The following is a 13,409-nucleotide window of genomic DNA, read 5'->3' as shown; positions in this document are numbered from 1 at the left end:
CTAATTAGTAATCTAAGTCCACACGTTGTCAAGCCACCCAAACCATTCTGGTTTTACAAAGGTGGCTGTGATGAAAACATAGCAAGATTCTGCCCGTGTATCCAGAGGAAAACAGACGTCTTCGCGGTGATGTTCTCGTGCCCACTCTCTCCAATATCCTGCGTGAGTTGGCAACACGCAACCAAGGAGGGTGATCCACCACCAACGCTGTAACACAAAACTCCATCTTATGTTAGATCAGGTTTTACACACCGTGCGGGTATCCATTTGATTAGGCCGTCCTTTTCCACTGCTGTGTACCCACGCCCAAACACCCTCAGTGACCACTCCGACTCCCAAGCTATCGTGCCTGGTTCCCTCATCTGGACCAAAGGATAGTTTTTCGTCACCTGGGCTGGCATAAAGTGTTTCCACAGGGGAGGTGTAGACTCATCGCCTCGAACAAAATGATTTAGGGTGTACAAAGTGCTTGACAAAAGAGCCTGTTGGCGGTCTATGGGTATTGTCCCTCTATGACCTTCCCCCTCCCCAAGCTGTTGGAGCTTTGCTTTCAGGGTGCGATGTGCACGTTCCACTATCGCTTGTCCTTGACTGTTGTAAGGAAGGCCGTGTACTAATTTGATGTCCCACAATGCACACCATTCTTTTGTGCGCCTAGCAACAAAACAAGGGCCGTTATCTGTTTTGATCTCTTGTGGCTTCCCTAACAAGGCGATAATGCCTTCCCAATGAACAATAATGTGTCTGGCTGTTTGCTTACGAGCCATTGTGGCTAATACTGTAGAGCTAAAGGTGTCTATGGTTACTATGAGATACTTATTTGGTTTTAACAATTCACATGTTGTTACATCAGTTTGCCATATCTGATTGGAAGAGAGACCCCGTGGATTGACACCTGCCTCCCACAGTGGGCCTTTTTGACAGTAGGGACAAAGTGCCACTATGTTTTTTGCTTGTGACAGAGAAATATGACATGTTTTTGCTAAGGCTTTTGCTCCAAGGTGTAGAAAGGCATGTAAACTCTTTGCGGCGTCCAATGATGACACACCCCGTGCCGCTTGGTCAGCCTTATGATTGCCTTCTACAATCGGACCTGGTAGGGATTGGTGACTGTTCACATGTGTAATAAAGGCCTGCCCTATGCGCTGTTGTAGAGCTTCATAAAGTAAGGTCGACACTTCTGTCTGCACAAATCCTACTGTTGTCATTTTGTGTACGAGTTTATAAACATATAAAGAGTCTGTAACAATATTAACAGGATTCTCTGTCTCTTGCTGGAGTGCCATTTGGACTGCTTTGGCCTCTAACCATTGTACAGATTTGTTAGTTTGAGTCCACATCCTCTTTTCTTTGTTTTGCAGCAGCACCTGCAACACTTATTTCAAGACTTTGTGAATTAAGGGTTAGGGAAACTTCAAAAAATGCAGCATAGTCAAAATAGTTTCACAGAAGGCTAGAAACAATACAGCAGTTACAGCTACTAGTTAAAAGAGTAGGCTAATTTCACTACTTTAAGGGATATGACTAAATACTACAAAAATAAACAGTAAGGAAAATACGGAATAGCACACTTACTTAATGGGGTACTAACATTCAGATCCGCAATGCTGGGGAACCCTGGATGCAGCGAGAATTTAGAGTACCCTTCCTCACAAACGGGAAATCCTACACGATGCGTCCATCCGTAGGTGAGGCATCCAACATCGCTGCAAGCAGGTCCAGCCTCATTTATCTAATTCAGCAGGCCAAAATAACTGGCAATTTTCTTTGAGCGGAAACATCTGATTTCATCCTCCTGTTGGGTTCCACCCAGAGTCTGGCCACCACTCAAGGGGGAAAACCAAGGGAGTTTCTAATAAGGTTAAACACTTGGGGACTTCATGATATTGCTAAACAAGGAACCTAAATACACACATCCTTATAGCATTCCATTCTTATTAATAACTACATTTTATCTAAGCTACATCTCTTACTAGTGACTTATAAGCCTATATATTTCATCAAGGAGTTACAATTACTGTTAGCATTTTCTCTTAAAAAGGTTGGCAACCATAGTGTGATTAAGGACAGAGATATTTTGTCCTATTGCAGTTGCAAGCATTACCCATACATTCTGCTTAAATGATCAGCCGAAGAGGTCGTGAACTGTTGGCACAGGGGCATCCATAGCACCCACCGCTGGCTCCTGAGTGTCCACCAAAAGCTGCCTCTCACGCCTCAGGTGTGGTCACACACAGCTTGCTGGTAACCACCGGGACTGTGACCTGTGAAAATACAAGCATAACCTCTTCCCCAGGTTATTAAAGGATATGGTCCTTCCCAATTACCACTTTCCAGGACTTGAACCCTGCCCTGGACTTCTTGTTGATCTGGTATCTGCGAGATAGTGATGCAATATTGGTGGCACCTTTCATGATCAGTTTGGCAAACATTTCTGGACGAGTAGTGATCATCTTGTGCATTTGGTGTGACAAAAAAAAATCCATTCAATAATAACAAGAGGGTCACTAAGTGTTTCATCCCATTGAAACAGCAGAGCATAGGGCTGCCCTGAAGGATTAAATAATATCAGTTGATACGAATGGCCGGGCACACCTCATGATGCTTGTCTTTCTGAGATGGCATTAGCTACCTAGTGGAGATCTTGTTTTGCTTTCTCTGTAAGTACTCTGGGTGATGTCAGTGAAGGATCTCTTCGCAAAATATCAAACAAGCTATGCTGATCATCATTAGTTAGGCCCAACAACAGCTGTATCCAATTTATAGCTCGTAACAGTTTCTGTAAATCATTTAAATTCTTAACATCAGTTTTAAGTTCCACCTGTTGTGGGACATTAGTCTGGTCACAAATTCTCCACCCCAGGTACTGCCACTGTGATGATCTCTGTACCTTTTCAGGTGCTAATTGTCACCCCATTTGAGATACTGAGTCTTTGGGTAAAGCAAGAGTCTTTTCCATCATCTCCTGTGTTTCTGCTGCTATAAGGATGTCATCCATATAATGATATATAACAGCCTGGGGGACCTGCATTCTAACAGGGCTCAAAGCCTTTGCAACAAACCACTGACACATCGAGGGACTATTTTTCATGTCTTGTGGCAAAACAACCCAGTGGTACCGTCTTGCAGGTTCACTAACATTAATACTGGGAACAGAAAAGGCAAATTTAGGTGCATCATCTGGATGCAAGGGAATGGTAAATACCAATCCTTTAGATCAGTTATTACAAGATGCCAGTTTCAGGGAATCATTGTTGGGGAGGGCAGGCCTGGCTGTAATGTACCCATATCTTCCATGGCATCATTAATATGTCGGAGATCATGTAAAAGTCACCATTTACCACTTTTGTTTCAAATAATTAACACCAGCGAGTTCTAAGGACTGGTGGTAGGTACGAGATGTCCTGCACTTAATTGTTCCTGAATTAAATCATTAAGGTGGCACAACTGTTCCATTGGCGAGGGCCACTGACCCACCCACACAGGTGATTCTGTTTTCCAGGTTAGTTTCAGGGTGGGCTGTGCTGCAGTGGCAATTAAGACAAATTTGATCCAATTTGAGCTCCCCATTGAGCCGTATAGTCACGACCCCATGATGTAGCAGGGGTCTCCAATATAAATGCATGAATATTTGCTACCCAGTTTACTGGGCTCCTTACATGAATGAGATCTTTGCTTTGAAATGTTATAGCATGACCACCAACCCTGAAAAGCACTCGAGTTACCGAAGCTCACAGATATTACAGTCACATCTGCACCAGTATGTAAAATGCCTGTCAGTTCAACAGATTCTTCGGCTTTAGTGAGGTTACTTTTATCAGAGGTCAACTTTGTCTCCCTGTCTGAGCTCAAAATGTTTGAGGGGTACGTGCTGGTCCAAATCCTGAGTCACCCCAGCTGTAGTAAAATAAAGAAGCTGAGTAAGTCTGACCTCTGATAAAACGAACAACCCCTGTAAGGTTGTAGATGATTTTTATGACAATACCCTTCTTAGATAGATGGTACAAAGGTGCACTCTCTCCACAGAGTATGCACCTAACTTCAAGACAACAATTAATACAGAATTACTGCCTCCTGCTAGAGGAGATATTTCACCTATGACACTTAAAACACTCAGCCCAAACAAACAGGCAGCACCAGTGACCCAGCAGGTGGGCACTAAGGCGCTCTGTCAGAGAACTCCACACTCCGCAGCTGCAGCTGGGCTGCGTCTCATGCGCGCAAAACAATCACACAAGGAAGTCTCTTACACTTATTACTCACACAACATAAAATGATAAATGCTGTAAACATCAAAACACTGTTAAGAATATATAAAGCCATTGCTTATTGATTATGTGGTCTTGGCAGACAACGGACGTCGCATTCCAGCGTCAGCACCTTCTGTAAAAACTGCCGCTCCTGGCGTTGGAGGGGGGGGCTTGGGAAGGCCCAGGGCCGCCGCTGTCAACTCCGCACTTGCAGGCCAATCACCCTCTTGATCACGCGCTGTTCTCGCGGTAACATCTTCTCGCGGTTCAGTACTTTTCCACAGTTTAGTGTTGCAGCTGTCCGTTGTTTTTCCCTGCCACCTTGGCATAGCTCAACAGCCTCTTATCTTTCTTTCAAGGCCTGTTTTTCATCAAAGCCTAGCACTTTCTCACAGGCTGTGCAAGGTTGACAGGCCAATGCCTCCCACATCTCTGCCCCCCAACGCTGCATGTCTGCCTTCCATTTTTCTGCTAGTTCTCCCCTACGCACCTCGGTTTCCCCCTCCCCATCGTCGGAGCTCACTGAGTGCTCCTCCGGGGGTCCGCCCCATCGTTGGAGCTCGCTGAGTGCTCCTCCGGGGTAGCTTTCATCATCGCATTTGCCTGCCCCCAAGCCATTAAATGCTCCGGCTTTCCTAATTTTGCTTGCTCTGCTAACTCCGCCTCTATTCACGGCCAGAGCTCTGGCTTCATACCGTCTATCGGCTCTGCTAAAACACCGAGCCTTATCAACCTTTGTAGCATTGTTTTTAATGTTCTCGACTTCATAGAAGTCTTATTTTGTTTACCCCATCTTTTCAGTACCTTAACTGTGACATCTATGGCGCGCCGCGGAGTCTCTCGTCCTGCGTAGAGCTCCTCACCTCCTGCTGTGCACCGCCGACTGCCACAGCTTATCTTTTCCCAAAATCATGTCGTAAATCACATCGCGGTCACCATTTGTTGCTGTTAGCTCTGCCTCTTTGAACTTGCCTCTCCACGTGTCAGTGGCGCTCAGGTCGCAGAGACTAATACTGCAACACCGCAATTAGCCTGCCTCATTAAACCTGCCAATCCACATATCAGTGGCGCTCAGATCGCAGACTAATGCCGCAGGAGGTTAAGACCTTCACGGGGACATCAGTACAAACACCAATATGATGGATACAAAATGTCCATTTATTAAACTGCGTATCTTACCTGTATACGTTCACCAAGTACCTCCTTCGTGGGTGTGCCCTTAACATTACAAGCCTATCCATCACCTTACCTCGTAACAAGGGAGGGCTACAGCTATTCCTTCCGTACATCGTGAGATCTTCCGAATGCCACTCCCTACATATTCAAAGCACAAACTCCTTCCCTTTTAGGTAGTCTTGATCTTGACTTCCTCTAGAAAAGTCCCCTTGGAAATTCCCTGGGGTGATCTGGAGCTGTGAGCAGCCCTGACCCATGCAGCACCCTCTGGACAGCAGAAGGACCCTGCCCTGCTGGGGGTCTCCCCTTCCCCCCACAGCTTCTCCCCACAGTGCCGTGAGGAGCTTCCCAGGCAGGCTGAGTGCTGACCCTGGCAGGCGGCAGAGTCCCTGCCCCAGCACACAGCCCCTGGGGTGCAGGGACCCTGCTCTGTAGGACAGCCCTGTGCACCCATGGCTGTACCCCCGGCTGCACACCCCTGCAGCTGTCCGCGGGAGAAGGCAGCCACCACGGCCTGTCCCTCTGACAGTGCAGCAGAGAAGCCCTGCTCTGGAGCACGTCCTCTCCTCTAGAGAGCAGTGAGATTCCTGGGGGCTCTGCCGGCTTTAAAAGGTCCCTCCATGAAGCTCATGTTCATTGCCATGAATGGAGATACTTACCATGTCAAGGGTTCTGAAGATTTCTCCCCCAGTTAGCTGTCAGCCGTCCATCCACCCCAGACCACCTTTAAGTTCTCTCTGCCTCACTCCTCTCATGTACCTGCAGACAGTGCCCTCAGCCCTGTTGCGCTTTGCAGAGGAGCTGCTCCTGGGCAGAGCCGTCTCTCTCCAGCGCTGGCCACTTGCCCTGTGCAACTTCCATCCCAGGAGCCCGGCCCAGCTCCGCAGCACAGGAGCAGCCCAAGGCATTTTGATGACCCCTTGGATGGGTTTCGTGCCAATTCCATGAACCTCAGACACAGAGAAGAAGCTGAAGAAACCTCTGAAGAAGACAAAGTTAGATTCAAACTACAAAGTTTCTTGTGGCTTTAATGGGTCCCACTGAGGGACATTGTTGACAAAACCTCCCCAAGCTCCCGTTTAGAGCAGGAATGTGGAGACAGTGATGACAGGTTGTTAAAAGCAAAGGAAAGGTGGCTCTGATACTGAGGAAACCTGGATGTGTCTCATGAAGCCAAAGGACCAAGCCCTGACCCCATTAACCAAAGGGCCAAGCCCTGACCCCCAGCCCCTGGGGAGGGAGATCCTGTCCCTCACACATTCCTCAGAGCTCTTCCTGGGGCAGTGGGCAATGGAGATGTGCACCTCTCAGGCTCCTGAGTAGGGACAAGGGGGCAATGAGGCCCCTGTGCTGCAGGGGTCTGTGCCTCCTCAGAGGCATCAGTGGCAGAAACAACAGCCACAGCCAAAGTCAGGAAGAGGTTGACTTTGTAGGGGCTTTCAGCTTTTCCACAACCCTCTGTCATCTGCACCACAGGTTGTCCTACGGTGTTACATCACCTGTGTCTCTTTCCCTGCAGGCTGTAGTCACCCACTCAGTTGTCCCACCTTGCTCTCCCCCGAGCATCTTCCTTCCTTTACTGATATCACAGAATCACAGAATCATCTCAGTTGGAAAAGACCTCGAAGATCATCCAGTCCAGCCATTAACCTCACGCTGACCATATCGCTCAGTGCTATGTCAGCCCGACTCTTCAAGCCCTCCAGGGATGGAGACTTCACCCCTGCCCTGGGCAGCTCATTCCAATGCCCAACAACTCCTTCTGGAAAGAAATACTTCCTAAGACCCAGTCTAACCCTGCCCTGGTGCAGCTTGAAACCATTCCCTCTTGTCCTATCACTTGTTACTTTGTTCAAGAGACTCATCCCCAGCTCTCTACCACCTCCTTCCAGGGAGTTGTAGAGGGCAAAGAGGTCTCCCCTCAGCCTCCTCTTCTCCAGACTAAACCTCCCCAGTTCCCTCAGCCTCTCCTCATAATGCATGTTCTCCGGACCCTTCACCAGCTTCCTTGCCCTTCTTTGGACACACTCAATTCATTCAATGTACACCTTGCTCTCACCTGAGCATCTTTCTTCCTTTACTGATATCTCACTCTCCTCCCTGGCTCTTCCTTGAAACCAAAAGCCTTGGGCTGATCCAGACTCCTTCTGGGTGGTGCACTGCACCATAACACTGCCCTTGGAGTGACATGTTTTTCTCCTTGTATCCAGTCTCAACCTCCCCAACTGCACTTTGTGGCACCATTTCTTTCTTATGTTTTTTTCCACTATGAGAAAAAGCTCCACTATCTCTGAAACCTCTCTTCAAGCACGCTCAGACTACTCCTGTACTGTCCCAAGCACTGAGCCCCGGGTGTTCAGCCTCTTTATACTGGGCATGTGGTTGATGCCTTCGAACACCATCTTGGGAGATGTCTGGGCACTCTCCAAGGTGTTTGCAGATGAAAATGTAGTGGTCATAGGTCAAGAAAAATGTGAGACTTTTTACAAGGGCCTGTAGCGGCAGGGTAAGGGGCAGATTTTTTAAATTGAAAGAGGGTAGATTTAGATTTACTATAAGGAAGAAATGTTTTGTGATGAGGGTGCTTAGCCACTGGAACAGGTTGCCTACTGAAGTTCCAGGGAGGGGGCAGCCACAACAAAAGAGGCCCTCCTCAATGCTGCATGGTTCCCAAAGTGGGGCAGATTGCAAACACAGCCCAGACAGCACAGGCGTGGAGGATTGGCAAGTGCCTTGAGAGCACAGCCCCAACCCCCACGATCCAGCCTGGGTGAGATCTGCCCCGTTCCCATCATGTGAGATGGAGAGCTCTGCCCTGTCACTGTTGCAGCCCAGAGCCCCTGGCTGGGTGCTCCACACCTGCTGCCTTTCCTCTAGCACTGGCCAGCTCTGCTCCAGGCTCCTCACCCCTTGCTCCCCATTGGGGTGTTGAAGCGGGCCCTGCCACCAGGATGGCACCAGAGCATCCCCTGGGAGCACCCCTCTCTCTCTGATCTCAATGCCACATGGCTCCCAGTGGGCAGCTGGGAATGTCCTGGTGGAGGGAAGGGATGGGGAGTGTGACCCTGTGCAGGGGGATGGCCTGGTTTCGGGGCAGTTCTACACCAACCCTGCACCCTTCTTTTCTGTCCAGCTGTCCAGGAACAGGAGCAGAACCAAGCATTACCTGTGCCAGAGCTGGCCACACCTGTAAAACCTGCAGAAGCCCTTGCCATGTGAGGCTCTGAGGTTCATTGGTGAGTCATGACCCCAGGGCCTCTCCCTGTCCCAGGGTCTTGAGGCAGTAAATCAAGAGCGACAATGGCCCAGCGGAGGGCCCGTGAACCTGTGGGGCACCCAGTCACCCATTCCCACCAATTCCCACCCCTTCCTGCACAGGTGGGGGTGGAAGGAGGCTCATCAATCTCACACCCCTCATGCTGTACCCTGGGAGAACCCCAGGCTCAGCCCTTCCTGCAGGAGATGTTGTTGATCAAGATATTAAATGGTATTTGTCCCTAAATTTTGCCTAATCCCTAATCCTGAAAGGTGAGCTCTAATCCCTAAACCCCAACCTCAACACCTAACCCTCTGAAGCCCTCATTCCCACATTCTGACCTCGTCACTTCAATCCCTTTCCTAACCCTGACTTAGGCTGTTCAGCCCTTGGGGGCAGCACAGGTTCTAGAGCAGCCATAATGCCTTGGAAGAGGAATGTGAGGTGACCTGTCTCTGATCACCTCGTAGGCGATGAAGAAGAGATGGGGTGGAATGCTCTGATGAGGTCAGCTGTGCCTCAGGATCTCATGGGCCAGCAGAAGGTGCATGGCTGTGAAGGCAGCTGTGAGGTCACATCTGCCAGAATCCCTGACAGGCCAGCAGCAGACTTGAGTGTTATTTTGCACCAGGATGTGTTTTTTTTTTCTACTGCCCAAAAAAACAATGTTCACATGGGAATTTGTTGCTGCAGTTTTGTATAAAGGTAAGAACGTGCACATTGCCTGACTGCCAGTGACAGGTGGAAGTTTCCTGCACTCCTCTCTTCTACAATCAAGTTTAACTTGAGACCAAGGGATACACTCAGCACAGCACAGCCTGAAGCCCAAGCTGTACATGGAGCACAGCCCAGCACAGCACAGGCCTCGGTCTACTCAGGTTTACTGTTATGAGGATCACTGACTCCTCGATATACAGTGGTCTTCTGGTCAGGATCAGTGAAACTCCTGGTGAAGGATAGCAGGAGGATGAAGTGTCCTTTAGACAGCTGGAGGAAGGGACACAATTTTAGGATCTGGTAACCAATGGGGACTTTGAAGACCACAGAACTCCGCTAGAAGGCCTTGGTTGAAGGGAAAGTGGAAAGTGATCCCTGACCCAACATGGGGGAATGCTCTCCTGGACTTGTTTTTCACAAGAAGGCAGGGGAGGACCAGTGGGAGATGAGGGCAGCTCTGGCTGCACTGTGAGTGAAGGTGGCAGGGTTGAAAACCCTGAGACCACCTCCACCAACCTGATGGCAGTGTTCTTCCTAATGTAGCCCAGAAAGCCATTGGAGAAGAGATGGCTTTGGGGAGACCTAGTAACAGCCTTCCCATATCTTCTTGGGTGTCATCATTAAAATGAGCCTGGGCTCTTCACTGTTGTGCATGCTGGGTGGATGAGGGCCAATGGGCATCAGCTGAAAGAAATGAGCAAAAGCTTTCTCTCTGTCCAGACAGTCAAACACTGGATAAGGTTTCCCAGACAGCTTGTGTCATCTCCATCCTTGGATCTTTTCAAGCTGAAAATAAAGGAAGGCCTGAGCAACCTGCTCTGACCTCATTGATGACCTATTGATGAGGGAAAGAGGTGCAGGCATGGGACAGTGTAGGACAGCCTGAAGTCAAGATGACCAAGGGCTCTGGCAAGGCTAAAAGGCCTCAACAGGACCAGCGTCTCTGTCCCCTCAGCTATGGCAGTTGCCTCTGCCACTGAGGCCTACTAGGAGAAACTTATTTTGAGGCTCTGGACTTCATTTCCTCTTCACTGTTGCTTGGGGAAGCCGGGAGGTGTTGTGCAGTTTTCCTACACTTGGCATTGCTCACCCACACACCCCACTGCCCCCAGGAAGAGCCCTAAGCCATGCATGAGGGGCAGGATCTGCCTTCCCAGGGCTGAGGACCAGGGTTTGGCCTTTCTGCTTCATAAAACAAACCAAGTGTTTTCTCAGCATTACAGCCACCTGCAATCACAGCCTCCAATTATCTGCTCTAACGAGTCCATGGGGAGGCTTTGTCAGTAATGGTCCTCAGTGGGGCCAATCAATGCTTCAAGGATCGTTGGGATGTCTTCTGACTTTGACTTCTTGAGTAGTTTGCTCAGTCTCAGTATCTGAGGTTCATGGACTCAGGGCCAAATACACCATGGGGCTCATTAAAATGTAACGAGATATTTCTCTTCCTTTAGTTTTCTTCACATCTTCAAGGCTTGTACAGCTAATTGGAGTCATTTCATAGTGTAGTTAAGGAGGAAGATTTCAAAGAGGATATAACAAAAACTATTTTTTATTTTAAAGGTAATTTTATTTTCTTTTTAGATTAGAGAAGAGATGATAGAAGCATTCTGCAATTGCTATTGATCCAGAGGGTCATCTCAGGAGGTCTGGGCAGGAAATAAAAGCAGTCCCTCAAGGTCTGGCACTGTATGGACAACCTTACTCCTCACTTCCCCCCACCTCACCATTTCTGTCATTGGCCAGCTGGGATTTACATCCCTTTTCCTTACATCAGACTTGTCCACCGATCTCTGCAGCTGGAGGTGACAGCTCCATTGCACCATCCCCCACCTGCTCTCCTTAGAGAACTGGCTGCACACAGGCACAGATGATTTTCTCCTATTTGCAAACAAAGAAAAGTGAAGCATGATCAAGTTTCATAAAGAATAAACCACACTCCTCAACCATATGCTAAGTACAAATATCTCTGAGGTCACCTTTCAACAAGGGATAATCTTAGGAGAAATATTTTAGCTACACAGATACAAAAAGATAGATATAAACATAATAACTTCAAGAGAGAAGTCTTAAAGACACAGGAGCGGGCTGTTCCTGCAAGCTGGAAAACAAGGAGGTGGGGAAGGAGACCAGCCTGGCTAAACAGGGACCTTTGGCTGGATCTCAAGAACAAAAGGAGAACCTATCACCTTTGGAAGAGGGGCCGGGTCTATAAAGATGTAGTGAAGCTATTCAGGGAGAACATTAGGAGAGCCAAAGCACAGCTAGAGCTCAACATGGCTACAGCTGTTAAGGATAATAAAAAATGTTTCTATAAATTCGTTAACAGCAAAAGGAGGATTAGGGAAAATCTCCCTCCCCTACTGGATGCAGAGGGAAACATGGTAACTAAGGATGAGGAAAAGGCTGAGGTGCTCAGCGCCTACTTTGCCTCAGTCTTTAGCAGTGGAACTGGCTGTTCCCTGGACACCCAGCCTCATGAGCTGGGAGATGGGGAGGGGAAGCAGAATGAGGTCATCACAATTACAGAGGAAGTGGTCAGAGACCTGCTACACCACTTGGATGCACACAAGTCTGTGGGACTGGATGGGTTACACCCAAGGGTGCTGAAAGAGTTGGCAGATGTGCTCGCCAAGCCGCTGTCCATGATCTACCTGAAGTCATGGCTAACTGGGGAGGTCCCATTGGACTGGAGGGTGGCAAATGTGACACCCATCTACAAGACAGGCAGAAAGGAGGCTCCAGAAAAATACGGACCTGTCAGTCTGACCTCGGTGCCAGGGAAGGTCATGGAGCAGGTCATCTCGAGTGCCATTAAAAGTCATATAATGGACAAGCAGGGGATCAGGACTAGTCAGCATGGGTTTATGAAACTCAGGTCCTGCCTGACAAACCTGATCTCCTTCTATGACAAGATGACCCTACTGTTAGACAAGGGAAAGGCTGTGGATATTGTCTACCTGGATTTTTGAAAAGCATTCGACACAGTTCCCCATAGAATTTTCATAGAAAAACTGGCTCCCCATGGCCTGAATGAGCGTACGGTCTGCTGGGTCAAGCACTGGCTGGGTGGACGGTCCCAGAGAGTGGTGGTCAGTTGTGGGAGGCATTGGCCTGTCAGCCTTGCACAGCCTGTGAGAAAGTGCTAGGATTTGATGAAAAACAGGCCTTGGAAGAAAGATAAGAGGCTGTTGAGCTATGCCAAGGTGGCAGGGAAAAACAACGGACAGCTGCAACACTAAACTGTGGAAAAGTACTGAACTGTGAGAAGTTGTTACCATGAGAACAGCTCATGAATGAGAGTGTGATTGGTCTGCACAGCGTGTGTTAGAGTGGTCTTATGCTGATAGGAGAAAAGGTTGATAGCTGTCTAATTGCTGATTTCTTAACTATGAAGTAAGAGCTTTACCGACAACATCCAAGAGCATAAGTATGTACTGTTGTAACAATAAACTCTCTTTCTTTCTGGATTTCATCGGGAGTCCTTGCCTCATTTGCCAAAGATGGTGTCCCGTGTGTGCGGGAAATAAGTGTGACCAACTTGGATCACCCTGGTGACAACCCCCACAGAACTTAAGTAGCTGCTGAAAGGAAGCAGAAGCCAGCATTAATCACCATTGCAGTATGAGCAAGGTGAGCTGTGGGGAAGCAGTGTTAGGTGGAAGCTGTGGGTAGGTCAATACCCTTGGAAGAAAAGTCAGTGCTTGCACTGATGGAAAGACTGTTAGCTAAATATAAGGTGCATATTAATCTGCATGCCTTGAAGAGAATTTTAAACTGGGTAGCAGCTGTGGTTACTATATTCACTGTTCTGATATGGGATGAAGCAGGAGTAAGACTGTGGGACTACGCAACCCGAGGGAATGAGGTTGCGGCAGAACTCTTATCGACATGGAGAACTCTTTTTGAGATAATAAAAAGGCACAATAATGAACGCGGCCAGACTGTTAACACAGAGAATAAGAACTCAGAGGGCAAGGACGCATATGTTGAACCTCGGGAGCAAGATTTAT

The sequence above is a fragment of the Strix aluco genome, chromosome 10 (genome assembly GCF_031877795.1).
Source record: "Strix aluco isolate bStrAlu1 chromosome 10, bStrAlu1.hap1, whole genome shotgun sequence".
In the NCBI taxonomy this organism is placed as follows: domain Eukaryota; kingdom Metazoa; phylum Chordata; class Aves; order Strigiformes; family Strigidae; genus Strix; species Strix aluco.
This window is presented reverse-complemented; position numbering follows the sequence as displayed.